This window comes from Lactuca sativa, chromosome 4 (assembly GCF_002870075.4).
Source record: "Lactuca sativa cultivar Salinas chromosome 4, Lsat_Salinas_v11, whole genome shotgun sequence".
Taxonomy (NCBI): domain Eukaryota; kingdom Viridiplantae; phylum Streptophyta; class Magnoliopsida; order Asterales; family Asteraceae; genus Lactuca; species Lactuca sativa.
Genome location: NC_056626.2, coordinates 155685202 through 155699234, shown reverse-complemented (window position 1 = coordinate 155699234; position 14033 = coordinate 155685202).

Below are 14033 nucleotides of genomic sequence, written 5' to 3'. Positions count from 1 at the left end.
GTCTCCCCTTCGGTCCTCTCGATCGGATATTGGGGACTATTTCACCCCTACCACTACCACATAACACATATATCTCATAAACTATCTAGCATGGCTGGGCATAATAGCCCCTTCGGCCCTATCGACCGGTGTTCTGGGGGACTATCTCCCCTATTGCCACTCGCACATAGCATCATATCATACTAGCACAATAACATATCACAGGTAGTAGCAAACCTAGATGAATATCACAGAGACAAACATCTATCATACAATCCTACTGGTGGGCCGACATTGTGGCCGTAGACCCACCGCTACTGGAAGGTAACTCACCTGACACTGCTGAAGTGTCGTAGACACAATTCCACACTTGCTGAAGTCTCGCAGATTCGACCCCAGCTACTGGCAGACAGATTCCCGAACTGTCAACACCAAAATAACACCCAATTAATAATTGGGTCCCAATATATAACCATAAACACTTACTTTGGATAATTACATTACCCCAAGCTTGGCTTATTCAAGCCCAAGGCCCAATCCTTAGGCCCAAAGTCAACTAGGAATCAAAGCCCAACACATGGCCCAATTTTCCAAATTGGGCCTAGGGCTATACATGGTCTCATTCTGAGGCCCAACATCATATAATCATTAAGGCTCAAACTATGGCCCAATTTTCCAAATTGGGCCCTAGCCCCTTACATGGGCCTTACCCTAGGCCCATTAAATTACTCTAGACTATTTGCTTGATCTTGGATAGCCCATTTAATAACCCAATCATCAAGGCCCAATAGAAAGGCCCAACAATAAACCCAAGTGAAATTAGGGTTTCACATAAAATGATGATTAGGGTTAAGTTTCCTACTTAACCCATTAAGGACTTAATCCATTAAGGACTTAATCCATTAAGCCCAGTATTGCTTAGATTAATCTTCGCCAATGATTATTATTTAATATCTCAAGTTATTAAATAATTCTCGTGTGTGTGACCCGATTAATTCTTAAAGTCAGGTTTTCATTGGCATTAGGGTGTTCCAATCCAAATATTAGCCCATTTATCAATTTGTTGGCCTTTTATGACAATTAGGGCTTTATTCGGCCTAATAAGCCCACTAAAATCTTATTAAGCCCATATGGGTTTTATTGGGTCCATTAGAGTCCATTAAGCTTCATTGGGCCCATTAGAGCTCCTTTGAGCCCATTAGGGTTTCTAGCACCCCAAATGAATCTATCACAAGAGGCAAAGCGCAACGCCACCCGACACGGCGGCCGGTGGTGGCAGGAGGCGGCAGCCACCACCCTACGGTGGTGGTTTGAGATTTCTATTATTCCTTTTTTTTGTTACAATTTACAATGCGAATCCGATTGAAACACGCACACACACTAATCTAATTAAAAACACACACATACACAACTACCTAATGGTGGCCACTTGTAACATCCAAAAAATACAGGCCAAAAAATTTCATTTTTAAATACCTCATTATAAAACCAACAGTGTAATAAAACACCTGTAATATCATGTCATGTCAAAACCAAAGTAGAAATAATCAAACGTGTTATCATAAAATAATATCAAAGTGTAATCCCAAAGATCTCCTGTGCGGAAAACCATAGTGTGATGCGCTGCGATCAAGCCGGCTCCTTTCCTTTAAACACGAAGTACCTAAAACCAAAACTGAAAACCGTAAGCACGAAGCTTAGTGAGTTCCCCCATCATACCGCATACCATACAATCACATAACATACAAATATTGTCAGACATATCTGGGTGCCCGACCTACCCCTTCGGTCCTCTCGACCGGATACTGACCAGTATATTTGGGAGCTTGCCTCCCCTTCGGTCCTCTCGACCGGACACTGACTAGCATATATAGGTGCTGGTCTCCCCTTCGGTCCTCTCGACCGGATACTGACCAGTATATCTGGGAGCTTGCCTCCCCTTCGATCCTCTCGACCGAATACTGACTAGCATATCTGGGTGTTGGTCTCCCCTTCGGTCCTCTCGACCGGATACTGACCAGTATATCTGGGAGCTTGCCTCCCCTTCGGTCCTCTCGACCGGATACTGACTAGCATATATGGTTGCTGGTCTCCCCTTCGGTCCTCTCGATCGGATATTGGGGAATATTTCACCCCTTACCACTACCACATAACACATATATCTCATAAACTATCTAGCATGGCTGGGCATAATAGCCCCTTCGGCCCTATCGACCGGTGTTCTGGGGGACTATCTCCCCTATTGTCACTCGCACATAGCATCATATTATACTAGCATAATAACATATCACATGTAGTAGTAAACCTAGATGAATATCACACAGACAAACATCTATCATACAATCCTACTGGTGGGCCGGCATTGTGGTCGTAGACCCACCGCTACTGGAAGGTAAGTCACCTCACACTGCTGAAGTCCCGTAGACACAATCCCACACTTGCTGAAGTCTCGCAGACTCGACCCCAGCTACTGGCTGACAGATTCCCGAACTGTCAACACCAAAATAACACCCAATTAATAATTGGGTCCCAATACATAACCATAAACACTTACTTTGGATAATTACATTACCCCAAGCTTGGCTTATTCAAGCCCAAGGCCCAATCCGTAGACCCAAATTCAACTAGGAATCAAAGCCCAACACATGGCCCAATTTTCCAAATTGGTCCTAGGCCTATACATGGTCTCATTCTGAGGCCCAACATCATATAATCATTAAGGCCCAAACTACGTCCCATCTATGGCCCAATTTTCCAAATTGGGTCCAAGTCCCTTACATGGGCCTTACCCTAGGCCCATTAAATTACTCTAGACCATTTGCTTGATCTTGGATAGCCCATTTAATAACCCAATCATCAAGGCCCAATAGAAAGGCCCAACAATAAACCCAAGTGAAATTAGGGTTTCACATAAAATGATGATTAGGGTTAAGTTTCCTACTTAACCCATTAAGGACTTAATCCATTAAGTCCAATATTGCTTAGATTAATCTTCGCCAATGATTATTATTTAATATCTCAAGTTATTAAATAATTCTCGTGTGTGTGACCCGATTAATTCTTAAAGTTAGGTTTTCATTGGCATTAGGGTGTTCCAATCCAAATATTAGTCCATTTATCAATTTGTTGGCCTTTTATGACAATTAGGGCTTTATTGGGCCTAATAAGCCCACTAAAATCTTATTAAGCCCATATGGGTTTTATTGGGTCCATTAGAGTCCATTCAGCTTTATTGGGCCCATTAGAGCTCCTTTGAGCCCATTAGGGTTTCTAGCACCCCAAATGAATCTATCACAAGAGGCAAAGCGCACCGTCACCCGACACGGCGGCCGGTGGTGGCAGGAGGCGGCAGCCACCACCCTACGGTGGTGGTTTAAGGTTTCTATTATTCCTTTTTTTGTTACAATTTACAATGCCAATCCGATTGACACACGCATACACACTAATCTAATAAAAAACACACACATACACAACTACCAAATGGTGGCCGGCGGTGGCGCATGGCGGTAGCCACCACCTCACGGCGGTGGTGGTGGCTGTTCGAGAATTTCGGCCAAAGAATCGTACATACAACATCTTACCCACAAAACCCATACAAACTCTCCCACTCATACAAAACACACACACCCAACCACCCATACACGGTGGTTAAGGGTGGCAGAAAAGAAAATAGCGGCGACAACCACCATGGTTGGCAGCCATGGTGGTTTTTCTCGGGTTTGTTGGCCAAACGAGAATCCATCTACACTTCATAGCTAAGTAGTAACCCGCATCACACGAGTTCATCGCGAAGAACGCACCCACCTCAGTCACTTCAGGTGGCAGGCGACATCCAGAGCACAAAAAGGCAGCCGCTCGGAGCTGTGACGGCGGTGGTCGTTGAATTGAGGGCGGCGGCTAGAGAAAAGCACAAGGTGGCGGCTGTATAGTCTTTTAGGGTTAGGGTAATGTAATAGGGAAGAAGAAGCTATCGGGTTTAAATCCCACATCAAACAAACCTTTGCCCGTTTTTACATGATCGGTCCCTCCCCCTTGGGATCTTTTCAAATCAACTCCAATAATTACAAATCTGCCCCTGCTCTACAAATTTGTTCTCAATAAAGTCCCAAAATTCACAAGTTAGTCCCTGAGTCTCCAAGATCTCTTCAGTGAAGTCCCAAAAGTTACCATATAGCCCCTTCCTTCAAAAATATATACAAAACTAATCCATAATTTACAAAACCACCCCTTGATTGACAATTTCTTTTCAATTAAGGTCCAATGCTCAAACTTAAGCCATGTTAACAGTTTTAGTCCCTGCCTTCTAACATTGTAGCCTTTGGTTCCCGAAAACCAACACCTTGCCATAGAATTATTTATTTTAGGGCTACTAATTGTTCCTTATTTTATTTATTGATTTAATAAATAAACGGGGCTTTACAACTCTCCCCCACTTAAATTAGATTTCGTCCTCGAAATCATTCCTTACCAATCCTTACATACCAAGCCACTCTAGTAATATAGTCATCTTCCTGGGCACACCCTAGCCTTCCCAGGGTAGCCGTGACCAATCTTCGTAAAGCCCTACAATATGTAGGTGAACGAATTCCTTGCAACCAGACCACATGTAATCTATCAGAAATCTGCTATCTCGAGATGGTCTGAATCCCTGATAGGCCACTCATACTAAATCATTACCAATGGAACCAGCCCGCTTATCACTCAACTGACTACTTAACTTCTGATAGCATGTGGTTCCCACCATAAACCTGGGTTACAAACCCAATTACCTCTACAGACCACTTATTCTTGGCCCAGGCTCAGCTAATCCCGGTGTGGGTGACTTGCCACTCCCCAATAAACCAGCTATTTGTGCGCATATGCACTAAAACACACATACTATCACTGCCCAAATGTTGAAACTGTCCGAACCCTGAACTTCCAAAAGAAGTATACGCTGCTACATAGCTGCTTATCAAAAGCTACCGAGACCTCCTGGGTCTCGATTCGCTTGCCAATCCTATGAAATACTGGGTTTCCACCCGGATGCAATGCCAAAGGACTTCCTACTTAGTCGCCTCACACGACTTTCGAACAAAATCCTTCTCTGGAACTAGTTGTCACTAGTTATCCTGCCACTGTGGCTCTAACGACTTTTTGATCTAACCGATCGGGTCTATGCATCGCATCCTGTCATCATCTAATCCAAGAATAAAAGTGATCGATACCTAACCAATGGTAGCCTTACATCACCAACGCCCTTACGCAGTCCATTACTTCCCTGATCTCATAACTGTAGTGGCGTTCCTACAGTCTTATCACTAGCTCAACCAGATCTAATCCGTCTGGGTAATACCGAGATCCAATACGTGGATTTCCATATCCTCACTGCTCCACCCAAACTGGTGGGTACTACTGTTCCTTCCGCATTCTAACAACACGCTCATGCCATCTATCAACCTAGTGAATGCTACGGCTACACTCGCAGACTTACAACACTCTATCACTATCTAGCTGCTAGTGAATGCCACGGCTACACCCGCAGACTTATGACACTCTAATACTATATGCCAACCTGGTGAATGTTACGACTACACCCGCAGACTTACAACACCCCTCACACTATCTGCTGCTGGTGAATGCTACGGCTACACCCGCAGACTTACAACACTCTAACACTATCTGATCTCTAGTGAATGCTACGACTACCCCCGTAGTCTTATAACACTTCCCATGATAACTGACTGCTAGTGAATGCTACGGCTACCCCCGTAGTCTTACAACACTTTCCATACTAACTGACATCTAGTGAATGCTACGGCTACCCCCTAAGTCTTACAACACTTTCCAACCCGGGTCGAACACGCACTCGACCTAACCCTCAACTGAACTCGAGTCCTAACCGGAACTCTAACCTGGTTCCCGAAGCCTGCTATCACGTGACCCCATTGTATCAGTACCGTACCCATGCCCATGATCAAAGCATCGCCGTAAACCACAAAATCATCTACACCCTCTGGCAGGGTGAGAATCAGTGCCTCGCACAACCGCTGTCTAAGAGTCTCGAAGGCTGCCTGCTGCTCAGGACCCCAATGAAAGGCTACCGACTTCTTGGTCAGTCGGTTCAAAGGAACCTCAATCTCGAATAAGTCCCGTTAAATCTCCGGTAATAACCCACTATACCCAGGGAATTCCGAATCTCAGATGGAGACCTCGGAATCTCCCACTGCATCATGGCCTCTATCTTGGTCGAATCAACTAGAATACCCTTCTGGTTGACAAGGTGGCCTAGAGATTGCACCTTGCGCAACCAGAACTCACAGTTGGAGAACTTTATAAAAAGTCTCTCCCCCACTTAGATTCGACTAAGTCTTCACATTACTTGAGAATTGAAGGATTCCCAATCCTTCTCGCTTTCTAATATCCCACTGATGACAACATGTGCTTGCAAATGCTTATGTTTAATCGCCGATTAAACCTTGAGATCGCCCATCCTCAGAAGTATCGATGAGTACCCTTGAAATCTGATCCAGTCTGACACCTCAATCCATTTAACATGCTATCAATTGAAGACCTTAATCTTCACTCTAGCTGACGAATCCTCGTTCCCACTGCCAATCTTGCAGTACCACTGAACTCTACCCGAACACAACCCATGCGAAAACACAATTCTCTTGAACATCCAGTGACCAACCACTTATGCATCTAACACCCGCGACTGACACTACCCTCTTCCTGTCACCAGTTCTATCCTCGCCACCGTAGTGCCTTGAACTCCAAGGTTCATCCATAAACAATTACCGACCATACCTAAACAATGATAGAACCTCTGAACGCTGACTTCATTGGGGAACAATCACTCTAACCCTGATCGAGTATCCTCTAAATAATACTCCTGCATAGATCCCAACAAAGATCCGAAATGATAATGGTATGCGCGGAAGCCACTCCTCAAGATGTGTCCCTCTTTGGGTTCATCAAGGACTTTTCGGCATGCAGGATGGCATATATGATCCTTGGTAACCCAAACACTAGCAAAAAAACCGACCCGAGGTCTGACTTATCCAAACTCACTCACAATTCCAACGCGATACGTATCCCCAACATCCATCTAGTAGCAATAGAAGATGACATACTCGCAACGTCTGGGAAAATACTGGTCACCTTCTGCTGATATGACCAATCCTGCTACCCTGTAGCAGCCTAAACCCTTGGAGTGACAAACTCCCTTGTGTACTTTCTCATACGCGCTGCACTGACTCAGACCTTGTTGGCCTCTCATCTGATGTTCAGAAGTCATGGGTCTCTTCCCGGAACCCTCTGCTATACGCACTTGGCACGCACCTCTCTTTCCAGGGTGCTCCAAATCAATCTCGCGTCTGCAACTCTTGGATATCATATCCTTCAGGGTCTGACACCCTGTCACGTGCACTAGCTCGCTTGCCAATGGCTAAGCTGCAACAACTGAACATCCTCTGTCCTCAAATTAGGTCACAAACTCTTCCTTGAAGCTTCTTAGATTCTCCAAGACTCTCACTGATTCGAGTATGGATCCTGTGCTTTCAGTAGTACGGGCCCAATACTACCTTCCACACCTATCCATACTTTCCTCAGCAATCCTACCGGATCCTCCAAGTCACTTCCTCAACGGGTACACCCAAGTCTAACTGAGCCTCACTACTAACTCACTAAAATATATCCTAGGCTTCCCTAGGTTCCCGAACTCACCCAGTCCTCAGCTGCCGAAAGATTCCCAGTAATGTCAACTAGCTACCTCATGAATATAGCCACATGCAACAGAGATCAGATAATCCTTCAAGTAACAGACTCATCCCTATAACGGTTAGACTCAAACGAGAGCTGTGTAATAGGGTCAATTCTATCACTCTGAGATTATCCAGCCTGTGCCACATGTGACTTAGCATATTCACTTAATAGCTAACTCACATTACTAAGAGTCCCACAAAGCACAAAGCAAGCAACATTCAGACAATGGAAAATCTAACCATCATATTCCAATCAAATCATTTTATCCTCTAATCAGGAATCTGTACATGCAATTAAAAGGCTCATACAATCAGGCATAACCTAAACAGGCTATCCTATCACTGACTGATTTGTACTAGCATGCAAGTCTACAAGCACATATAATAAGCATATAAGGCATCCTCCTAGATCCTTAGCCCTAATCTAGCATGCAATTCTCATAATCATATCGTAACATAACATATCATAGCATGTATGGGTATCTTGGGGAAAACTTACTTGAGCTCGGCTGATTGCACGCATCACACACTTTGTTCTTCTCAAAGTTCCTTTCTCTTTTCAGATTCCTTTCAAAGTCCTTTTTATAAAATGGTTTTACTTTTGAAAATTTTCATACCAATCCCTTAGTTTGAGTTCAGACACACCCGAGAGTATGTCCGAATCCCTCAAACCAAAGCTCTGATACCAACTTGTAACATCCCAAAAATACAGGCCAAAAAAATTATATTTTTAAATACGTCATTATAAAACCAACAGAGTAATAAAACATCCGTAATATCATGTCATGTCAAAACCAAAGAAGAAATAATCAAACGTGTTATCATAAAATAATATCAGAGTGTAATCCCAAAGATCTCATGTGCGGAAAACCATAGTGTGATGCGCTGCGATCAAGCCGACTCCTTTCCTTTAAACACGAAGTACCTGAAACCAAAACTGAAAATCGTTAGCAAGAAGCTTAGTGAGTTCCCCCATCATACCACATACCATACAATCACATAACATACAAATATTGTCAGGCATATCTGGGTGCCTGACCTACACCTTCGGTCCTCTCGACCGGATACTGACCAGTATATATGGTAGCTTGCCTCCCCTTTGGTCCTCTCGACCGGACACTGACTAGCATATCTGGGTGTTGGTCTCCCCTTCGGTCCTCTCGACCGGATACTGACCAGTATATCTGGGAGCTTGCCTCCCCTTCGATCCTCTCGACCGGATACTGACTAGCATATCTGGGTGCTGGTCTCCCCTTCGGTCCTCTCGACTGGATACTGACCAGTATATCTGGGAGCTTGCCTCCCCTTCGGTCCTCTCGATCGGATACTGACTAGCATATATGGGTGCTGGTCTCCCCTTCGGTCCTCTCGACCGGATGCTGGGGACTATTTCACCCCCTACCACTACCACATAACACATATATCTCATAAACTATCTAGCATGGTTGGGCATAACTGCCCCTTCGGCCCTATCAACCGGTGTTGTGGGGGACTATCTCCCCCTACTGCCACTCGCACATAGCATCATATCATACTAGCACAATAACATATCACATGTAGTAGCAAACCTAGATGAATATCACAGAGACAGACATCTATCATACAATCCTACTGGTGGGCCGGCATTGTGGCCGTAGACCCACCGCTACTGGAAGGTAACTCACCTCACACTTCTGAAGTCCCGTAGACACAATCCCACACTTGCTGAAGTCTCGCAGACTCGACCCTAGCTACTGGCTGACAGATTTCCGAACTGTCAACACCAAAATAACACCCAATTAATAATTGGGTCCCAATACATAACCATAAACACTTACTTTGGATAATTACATTATCCCAAGCTTGGCTTATTCAAGCCCAAGGCCCAATCCGTAGGCCCAAAGTCAACTAGGAATCAAAGCCCACCACATGGCCCAATTTTCCAAATTGGGCCTAGGCCTATATATGGTCTCATTCTGAGGCCCAACATCATATAATCATTAAGGCCCAAACTATGGCCCATATATGGCCCAATTTTCCAAATTGGGCCCAAGCCCCTTACATGGGCCTTACCCTAGGCCCATTAAATTACTCTAGACCATTTGCTTGATCTTGGATAGCCCATTTAATAGCCCAATCATCAAGGCCTAATAGAGAGGCCCAACAATAAACCCAAGTGAAATTAGGGTTTCACATAAAATGATGATTAGGGTTAAGTTTCCTACTTAACCCATTATGGACTTAATCCATTAAGTCCAATATTGCTTAGATTAATCTTCGCCAATGATTATTATTTAATATCTCAAGTTATTAAATAATTCTCGTGTGTGTGACCCGATTAATTCTTAAAGTTAGGTTTTCATTGGCATTAGGGTGTTCCAATCCAAATATTAGCCCATTTATCAATTTGTTGGCCTTTTATGACAATTAGGGCTTTATTGGGCCTAATAAGCCCACTAAAATCTTATTAAGCCCATATGGGTTTTATTGGGTACATTAGAGTCCATTAAGCTTCATTGGGGCCATTAGGGATCCTTTGAGCCCATTAGGGTTTCTAGCACCCCAAATGAATCTATCACAAGAGGCAAAGCGCACCGTCACCCGACACGGCGGCCGGTGGTGGTTTGTGGTTTCTATTATTCCTTTTTTTGTTACAATTTACAATGTCAATCCGATAGACACACGCACACACACTAATCTAATTAAAAACACACACATACACAACTACCTAATGGTGGCCGGCGGTGGCGCATGGCGGTAGACACCACCTCACGGCGGTGGTGGTGGCTATTCGAGAATTCCGGCCAAGGAATCGTACATACAACATCTTACCCACAAAACCCATACAAACTCTATCACTCATATAAAACACACACACCCAGCCACCCATACACGGTGGTTAAGGGTGGCAGAAAAGAAAATAGCGGCGGCAGCCACCATGGTTGGCAGCCATGGTGGTTTTTCTCGGGTTTGCTGGCCAAACGAGAATCCATCTACACTTCATAGCTAAGTAGTAACCCGCAGCACACGAGTTCATCGCGAAGAACACACCCACCTCGGTCACTTCAGGTGGCAGGCGACATCCGGAGCACGAAAAGGCAGCCACTCGGAGCTGTGACGACGGCGGTCGTTGAAGTGAGGGCGACGACTAGAGAAAAGCACAAGGTTGTGGCTGTATAGTCTTTTAGGGTTAGGGTAGTGTAACAGGGAAGAAGCAGCTGTCGGGTTTAAATCCCGCATCAAACAAACCTTTGCCCGTTTTTATATGATCGGTCCCTCCCCCTTGGGATCTTTTCAAATCAACTCCAATAATTACAAATCTGCCCCTGCTCTACAAATTTGTTCTCAATAAAGTCCCAAAATTCACATGTTAGTCCCTAAGTCTCCAAGATCTCTTCAATGAAGTCCCAAAAGTTACCATATAGCCCCTTCCTTCAAAAATATATACAAAACTAATCCATAATTTACAAACCACCCCTTGATTGACAATTTCTTTTCAATTAAGGTCCAATGCTCAAACTTAAGCCATGTTAACATTTTTAGTCCCTGCCTTCTAACATTGTAGCCTTTGGTTCCCGAAAACCAACACCTTGCCAATTATTTATTTTAGGGCTACTAATCGTTCATTATTTTATTTATTGATTTAATAAATAAACGGGGCTTTACATAAAGATTATGTTTATCTAGGTTGTACGTAACCATTGAATCCCCATTTCATCATATTATATTCATTTGGGTTGCCAATTGTTTGACAAATTGTAGCACTAGAAATAGTTCCTTGATAGGTCGATCCTTTGATTGCATAACTTATGCTACAAAAGGCATTTCCAGTTTCCATTCTTATAATGAATAAAATTAATTACTTAAAACTTTGTATTTGATTCGTATAAGTCACATATACCACTATATTCTTAAGATAATATGACCTAATATATATATATATATATATATATATATATATATATATATATATATATATATATATATATATATATGTGTGTGTGTGTGTGGGGGGGGGGTGTGTGTCTGTGTGTGTGTGTGTTTACAACTTGCATCTACCACCATATTCTTTACATTAGTTGATATTACATAATAATAATAATAATAATAATAATAATAATAATAATATTATTATTATTATTATTATTATTATTATGCAACAGAGAAGATTTTAAGAGGACAAGATTTGAGTAATTTGATCAGTACGGGAGTTAGACATGGTGAGGGGATTCTAAAATATTTAATTTGGTGGGTAGATGTTGTCTCTTTTTTTATCTACCTCAACCTTCTCTTACCATCTATTTTGTTAGACTAATGGTGAAACACAATAGATTATTGTTGTCGTTCTCACCTTGCATTGAACATATACAACATGCTTCTAAAACACTCACTTTAAATTTCACAGGTATGCTCCTTTCAATGTATACAAATCTAAATTTTTTCACTTCATCTTATAAACCTTGAACACAATTTAAGGCATGAATGTTAGAAAAGCAATGACATGATAGTCATCAATTTTTTGGAACACCTACCGATACTACTACACTCTCTGATCACTTTTTGGCATACTATTTTGTCAATGATGAATTCTTATCATATCTTAATGCTCTAATATCTTAAAGGTTTGGGACTATTTAATTTTGAGGATGCATATAACGCAAAAATTTTAGGTGCAAACTTCATCAGGAGTCATGCAATTGTGAAGTGACGACCCCCATTTTTTAAGCTTACATAATATACGAAAGACTCCAACCGTAATGTTTTTATAACAAGGAGGAAAGCTGTAATTTTTAAGTATATTAATGACAATACTGACATGGTTAATGGATTCATGTTATTGATGTAGCTCATGAAATGATGCTTGGATGTTTTGTTTTTTCTTACTTTTTTCCTGTTTCCTATTATTGAAACGAAGAAGATTTGCTTTGGGTTGTTCTCATGGAGGATAAAAATGTAATTTAACATGATACTCTAACCTTCCCCCTAATGTTGAAGAAGGGGATCTGTCAAGTTTAAGCTCACATGTGGTTGGATTATGAGTTATGACTGGTTCTCGATGTTCAAATATAGCTTCCACGCCATCATATACTTCATTTGCATTTGTTGCATGCCACGTCATCAAAGAAGGGAAAAATGTCTGGTTTTGAAGAGCAACTTGGTGAGTTTTTTTGCAACTGATTGATCAATTAATTTTTGACTAAACTGCACAAATGGTCCCTGTGGTTTACTCAAAATTGTCACTTTGGTCCAAAAAAGTTTGCACTGGCACTACAGGTCCAAAGTTTTCATTTTGTTGCGAGTTTGGTCCAATTTGCTTTGAACTTTTTCATAATGACGATTTTGCCGTTACTTTTTCTTTTTTTAGTTTTATATTTATTTAAATACTTTTATGTTTAAAAGAAAAATTAAAAAATTTGTTTTTGCTATTTTACTTTAATAATTTTTTATAAAGAAATAAATAAATAAAATACTCTCTCTCTCTCTCTCTCTGGCTTCATACCATTACACCCTAATCTCAATTGCTCGTCACCACTAATTGGACACCATACCCCTGTTTTTCACCAGATCTTCATTGGAGATGAATGAATCAGAGATGAATGTGATGAAGGCCACCGCCCACAACAATTCTTTTAAGATAATTTCCTTCTTCAAATTTCCTTTTTTGAAATGGAAAATCCCATAGTTCTTTCTGCCAACAAGAGTTGAAGAAGAAGTAGTTTCTTTAAATGTCTGGAATTCGAGTTTGGTCATAAATATCTCTTGCCCCCACATAAGAAGCGACGACATGTCTCTTCTTTCTTTTTGTTGAACTGTAGAGAACAATACATGGAATAAGGGGTCAAAAGGGGTCACCGATTAATCAGCCCCATCAAACAAAATCGAATCACAGGAGAACAAAAACATATAAGAGGTTTGCCATGGTCTTTCGATTTTTGATTAGAGCCACATATTGCTCTTCAAAAGAAGTTAGCCAAGCCCCTCAAAATTTATTTCATATATTTCATTAAAAAACATCAGCCGAAAAAGAAAATAGGTTTAACACCAAACCAAAAATCAAAAACGAATTGATCTTTAGATTCAAAACAGAAGAAGAAAACCATGTGATTCATCAATTCCAGAAATCAAAATTCCTGTATCGATTGGAAGGGGTAGCCCGATAAAGAAAACTGGACTTACCAAATCAGAGAAGGAGCAGTAGTTGGTACTGTCGATCAGAGGTCTGGAGCGGAGATCGGAGATCGGAGAAGGGGCGCCGATATGGAGATGGTTTCCAGAGAAGTAAGAGAGAGAGAGAGAGAGAGGTGGGGTGGGGTTTGGTGGATTATTAGC